Genomic DNA, 6,668 nt, shown 5'->3' on the forward strand with positions numbered 1-6,668 from the left:
GGTTTCTTTTGGGTTTCCCTACGTATACAGTTTGTATTTGAAGTATATTTTAGATATATCTTTAGAATACGTTTTACTTTATTGGTTAGCTGCGTCTCAATGTGTTTAAACATTACAAGAGACTTATATTTTGGCGTACTGCCCTTAGCCAAAAAGTGTTTTTTTTTTTTCCACAACATCAAAACGTTTATAACTACTCACAATCCTCGCGAGTATTCGGAAAAGGCTCATCAACTTCACTCATCTCGTGAGCATTGAAGCCGGCATCCGATCGCTCCATTCGGTTCATCGGTCTTATTTTATATTTTTTGTTAATAGTTCCTTCCTGTGAAATTTAAAAAAAACTGTTTATGCTCATTATATATATATATATATATATATATATATATATATATATATATATATATATATTCGCATGGAACATGGCTTAAGAATTTGGCGTCTGCAGGTTCTTCGCAAGAATTCTTGAACGCCCAAAATGATCTCAACTGGGGTGCCTTGAACATATATTGTTCAGATATCATTCCTATGTATTATATCACATCGATGGAAGCGTCTCGTTATTAGTGCTTTAGCTCTCATACTACTACGACTTTTGTATCTGTTTATTTTCTGCCTTTGCTCGTATTCCGTTTACCAGCTTGTCACGTCTATTTTTTTTATTGACCAGAATTTTTTGAAAAAAGCGAGAGATAATATATGCGAGAGTAGTTACGTGTGGCAGAGGATGTGATGATAAATATCTGAAGCAATTGAATTAACATGGTATCAGCCACGTATTCAGAACATTGCTTACATTTTTCGCAATATTCATACTTTTTGTTGCGATAAAATGAAAAAAAAACAATTTTTTTTTTCATCTCAAAATTACACCTTTATTATCTTCCGAGTTTAACGCAAATAGTTTCATCAGGGTTTTCTGCCAACGAACATTTGTAATTTGTGTATTTGTTTATATATTTTATTGAATAATCAAAAGTATATATACATTATATGTAGGATCTTGTGTTTTTGAAGTTCGTTTCCTTTTTGTGTGTGAAATTGAGAGAGCTCGTTTAGGAGTTCATTTTTCGCGCAAACTTTGAGTATTATCGAAGTCTTTTTTTTTTAGATTTTCAGTTTTCCAGAATTCTGAGGCTCATTTGAATGCTTTTTAAATTTCTGTAATAAATTTTAAATAAAAAAACATCCGGACACAAAGGTATACCCCTGATTCTTAAGAACTCCTCTCTATCAAGTTATATTTCACCTACTGCATTTTGCAGTGGCTCCCTTGCCATTGGAAATACTAACTGTCTCACGAGTCACAACAAATCTTGCAAGAAACTAATGTTTCAATTAACGTTCACACCTTGAAATAAGTAAACACCGTGGGACATAGTCGGTGGGAAGCGTAGAAGGTACAGGTGCCCTGCCCACTCCTATGAAATCTGCGGGTTTATAAACTTCACTAATATAAAAAACATAACCCCTCCTTCCTCTAAAAAGCTGAAACTTTATGCTCCGAGTTTGAAACCCATATACTGGCTCTTGTCATGAATTAACTTCCGATGACCGGTTGTTCTCAAAAAACCTTAACGAGATAGTACCAGTCAATAATCCCAGATTTCAAATAACCATAAAATGGCGACTCCTCCAGACCACCGATCTTCTGCTCTCACAATACTTATTAGTAAAACACAATTTTGTTTTTAATTTTTACATTGTGGCCTTGTTATTTAAATTTTTTGGGATAACTTCGATTTTACGATATTTTGTCAAGTTTTTCGGATGTATCCAGATACACAGATCCCTAGTTAAATATATGATTGCACATAACAGATTCTGATATAGAAAAGTACAAAACGTGACGACTCTATGATCAGCGCTCGGTTGACAGCCACCGCAAAAACGAACATAACTCTTTCAATCATTGCAAGGTAGTATTAGGATATTGAGAGCTGTTAATCTAAAAGTCGACCATTGCTAGGCGATCGGGTTTCTTGTTACCTTCAGTATGATGCGGGAGTGTAGTATTAGACTGCACGATCCTTAGGTTTTGTTGTCTTTAGTGAACCACATGAACATGCAGCAAAAATAAAAATAATAAGGTATTCATTTCTTACCACACGAATTCCGTTATTCCTTTCAATAGACACGGCAGCCATTTGATCTCTGTCGTGATACACCCTATTGCTAAGGTCTGATCCTTTAATCTAAAATGTAACAGGAAACAAAATATAAATATATTTAGTTTCTTAACTATGTCAATATCAAACGTAACGACCAAAATTGTACTCACATATTCATTTACTTCTGTCTCTCCTTCGAAATACCGTAGCAAAAACATATCAGGAAAAATGTCGGCTCGTTCAAGGTTTAGGGTTACTTCGTCATTGACAAAGAGTTTTAGCGGACTCTCTGGACTCCGCGCTTCCAGTAAACGTGGATATACAATCCTCGTTTTTCTGAGGTCTGTTGGAACAAGAAACAACCCGTGAGATTTTAACATAATTCGGCCACTGTCGAAAAGACAATAATGTTGGGTTGAATGGCTCTGCACATAGGGCGAGCTTTGTTTATTCGAGTTTTTTTATGTCCAACGTGTATTATATTAGCCCATGCTAAACTAAAATATTGCTAAGCACACCCGCGCTAGAACCCAGGCAACAGGTCTAATGCACGCGTTTGTGATATGGGTTTCAACAGTGCTATCATGTTTGCACGAAACGATGTTTCGATCGAAGTAATACAGTGAGAAATATTAAGCATGACAAAAGCCCCGAGACGGCGGGCAAAATACGACACATACACTAGAAGGTCCCGAACACAGGTAATACAAAGTTCCGTGAATATAAAAAAAACAAAAAAATTTCGTACAAAAATGAACAAGAATTAGAAATTAACATCATTAACAGTGAGAAATATCACTGTTATTCAGAAATGGGTTGTTTTTGTTTCACGAAATCATCCCAATTAGGAGGTAGGCCAGAGTCCGCTTGGGAGTCGGGGGTGGCACCCTTGAAGCCCAGTCCACCGTATTTGCTTCGGAGCCAAAAATGGCCGATTAAAGCCAAAATAGAAGTCACGTGCAGTTCCTCGAGTGGCCGGTGCGGGAGAAATGGCGGCGTTGCGGTTGCTATTAGCTCGGTTCTCAAGTACAGATCGGTGCCACTCTTTCAGAGCAGGCTCTATGGCAGTTTCCCAACTGATCGGTTAACTCTATAGAAACGTTGGCTTGGCCGCTTGGCCCAAGTCCGCTGACACCGCAGCGGCCGCGGCCATGTTAACCGATATTCGCCCATCTGTGCCCAGAACTGTCGATTCTGGCCCATTTTTAGAACGATCGTTAACCGATATTGGCCGAATTCTGGGCCATGGTGCGAAACCTGAAACTGGGCCAATGTTGTGCGCAATGTTCCTCCGACGCTACCCAGTGTCGGCGTGCTGCCTGGGTGTATGCTTTAAGCGCTGTCGGGTCCGGTTGAGTTGTTCCAAAAGTTCGACATGTGACTCTGCTGTGTGACGTCTAGGATTGGACTTCGCTGTCACTTCATCATAGGTACGCCACCAAGTTCTTTTGGCGTTTCTGGATCATTCACTTGAAGCCTGATAAAAACTGATGCAGTGTTTTGTTGTTGCTCTTTTGAATCCTTGTTGCAACTCCTATTAAAAATAGAGTTTTTCTGTTGTTATTTGTCATTCTTCCCTACATCATATATGTATGCGCGGGTGTTTGTGTCGGCGTCAGTTCGTGTGTAAAAGAATGTGTCGGAAGTCGCGACTTTCTCGGAAGAACAGATTTCCAAACTAGGGACAACAGTCGTATTAATTAAAAAATAAAAATAAAAAGCTAATGAAAAGCAAAAATGAGACGTTTACAATCCTTTGTAACACCGAATCAGAGCGCAGCCCTTGAGGAGGAGAAGGGCAAGGAACGGAGAGGAGGGTATGCCCCTCCTCCTCATCCGTACCCTCCCCTCCTCGTGTCCTGCTCCCCTCGCATTTAGTGAAAAAGTTTCACTAAATTTCCCGCCAATCTTCGCGGATACAAATCCCCGCTAAATGTAACGGGGTATTTTTTTCACTAAATTTAGCGGGAATCTTTTTCCGCTAAATTTAGTTGGGAATTTTCCTCCTATTCTTTGCGGGAAATCTTTCGCTAAATTTAGCATGATATTTTTTCCGCTCAATTCGGCGGGGAACTATTTCCGCTAAATTTAGTGACTAAACTTTCTGCTAAATTTAGCGGGAAAGTTTTTGAGCTAAATTTAACACGGAAATGTGTCCGCTAAATTTAGCGGGAAAATTTTGCCGCTAAATTTAGCGGGGAATTTTTGTTCTGCTAATATTAGCGGGAAATTTTTCCTCTCAATTTAGTGGAAACATTGTCCCACCGTATCTAGCGGGGAATTTTTTGCGGTATATTTAGCGGCAAAATTTTTCCGCTAAATTTGGCGGGGAATTATTTTGTGCTAAATTTAGCGGGGAATTTTTTCCGCTAACTTTAATGGGGAAATTTGTCCGCCAAATTTATCGTGGAAATTTACCGATAATGCAATGCGCGGTAACTTCACAAGTGACCCTCGTGACATCACACGTGACGTCATGTTTGACGTTATTATGGGAAACGTCCCATAATGCAACGCACGGTTGCGCCCACGCCGATGCTGATGGTGACGCCGCTCAAGCCGGAAATGGCCCACGGGCACCTAAGAGCTGCGCTCTAAAAAGACAGAAGCAAATACAAGCATAGGACACACGTGTCCCATGGCTATCAATTTGTTATACATGAGTTTCTGGTTTTATTGTCTGACGCATTATGGTATTTAAACCTGCTGATTTGTATTTTTGGAGAGTATAAATTTATGCACGCTTATAAGGCATGTGTAGTATATTCTGAGCACAATATTTTCGATCATTTCAAATATAGGGGGCGCACAGTCAATGTACGGCTTAAAAGTGCACTAGAAGCGCGCCACAAGTACACCGCGAGTGTACTCTAAATCGGCCATGTTCACACAGAACTATTACGAAGAAAGTATGCGCACTAAGTTCTTCAGAAGTACACTCGAAGTATTCTGATTTTCGCTAGTGGTACTTCCAACGTGATGCGTGTTCCATCTATAAGTGGTGCATGTCTAATGATCTTGCCCTATGCGAATCGAAAATAAATATTATTTTTCTAGGTTGAAAACGTGACATTATGCAATTCTGGTTCTCTTTACATACTACTGTTATTAGTCGCTGTTTCTGACTCGGAACTTGGGTATTTCTGTAGATACTGAGGCTTGTTTTAATCACCAGGTTACCCATTTTATCACTTAGTCTCTGTGCGTCTTAGGTGTCATAACGCGTATGTCTAACATCTTTAGGAGCCCACTTTGTTTTCTCATGTTATTCATTGCCTTCGCGAAGCCGCTTTAAGTTTGCCTCAGTCGTAAGGAACTCCATTGGATTCACCAAATCGTCTACTTTTGTGCAGATCTAAAGAAAATTTATAAGAGTGTTTAATGATAGTTATTTACAACCCAGTGTATGTTATTACAACTATAAGATTTGTAATCTGATTGCCCTAAAATATTGGTGTACTAGACGGATGATTGGGGATTGTATGTTCCGGAACGATATTCTAGATGGTGGTCTAGACTCGCCGGCGCTACTGAACTGTGTATGTTTCCATGTTCCTCGGAGAGTGAGCCATATTTACAGCTTATTTGATATTTTCCTTCTGTACAAAACTGATTCCATGATTCGTTTGAAGCCGGTTTTCAACAAATTCGAATCTAGCTCAGGTAGTCTTAATATTCACAGTTTTTGACCCGAAGAAAAAGTTCGAGAGTGCACTGACGTTTTTCTTTAACCCTGATATGTAGACCAGATATGTTGTTTCTTAGTGTATGACTAAGGAAGCCAAGGGCTTTTTCTGTGGCACTCAAAAGAAATCAAATAAATAAATAGCTGAAGGACACAATTTTATTTGGAGGAAAACGTATACTGTTTCCTACAGTGTGAATTTTTACATTATCACATGATTACAACGGACAAACATAACACTTTAAAATGACTACTTACTCGCGCCATCCAGCACCCCAATGAAAGATGTCCATACAAAACTTTTCAGAAGAGCGTGCCACATTCTGCAAAAATATTGAATTCACGACATACGAATGAAGCCGAACTTAACTGTATATAAGACGAGGCACACAATGACGAAATCTCTAACATTCTGATGTTAGGAGACATTCTAGGTTTTAAAAAAAAATATTCTTGAAACATACTTTTTCTATTGTGCACATGTTAGATTGTAAGGTCTGTATGACCTTTTGAAATGATAGACGTGGAAGTTGTTTTTCGTGCCCCGATTTTAACTTTGTGGCGGGCATATACGTAGATGTAAAGGGCAGTACCAAAATGTCAACTTTGGAGTTACATGTTGCTTGTGTGTGATGTATTGTTTACCTTACAACAAGTAAGAGCGAACACGTAACCTTCAGCAAAATATTTCGATTCTGCATCGTAATCGCAACTAAAGAACAAATTATTTCTTGATTTACCGTGACGTATGCATGTGGTGGGAACCACGATGTGATGTCATGGGGTGGTCACAGTGTTTAAGACAGCAAGTTGTGCTATTTTCCATTCAATTCATTCAAGGCTAGTTCTGATATTTTCTTTGCATAAGTGTG

The sequence above is a fragment of the Ixodes scapularis genome, unplaced genomic scaffold, assembly GCF_016920785.2.
Source record: "Ixodes scapularis isolate PalLabHiFi unplaced genomic scaffold, ASM1692078v2 PGA_scaffold17__5_contigs__length_683569, whole genome shotgun sequence".
In the NCBI taxonomy this organism is placed as follows: Eukaryota; Metazoa; Arthropoda; class Arachnida; order Ixodida; family Ixodidae; genus Ixodes; species Ixodes scapularis.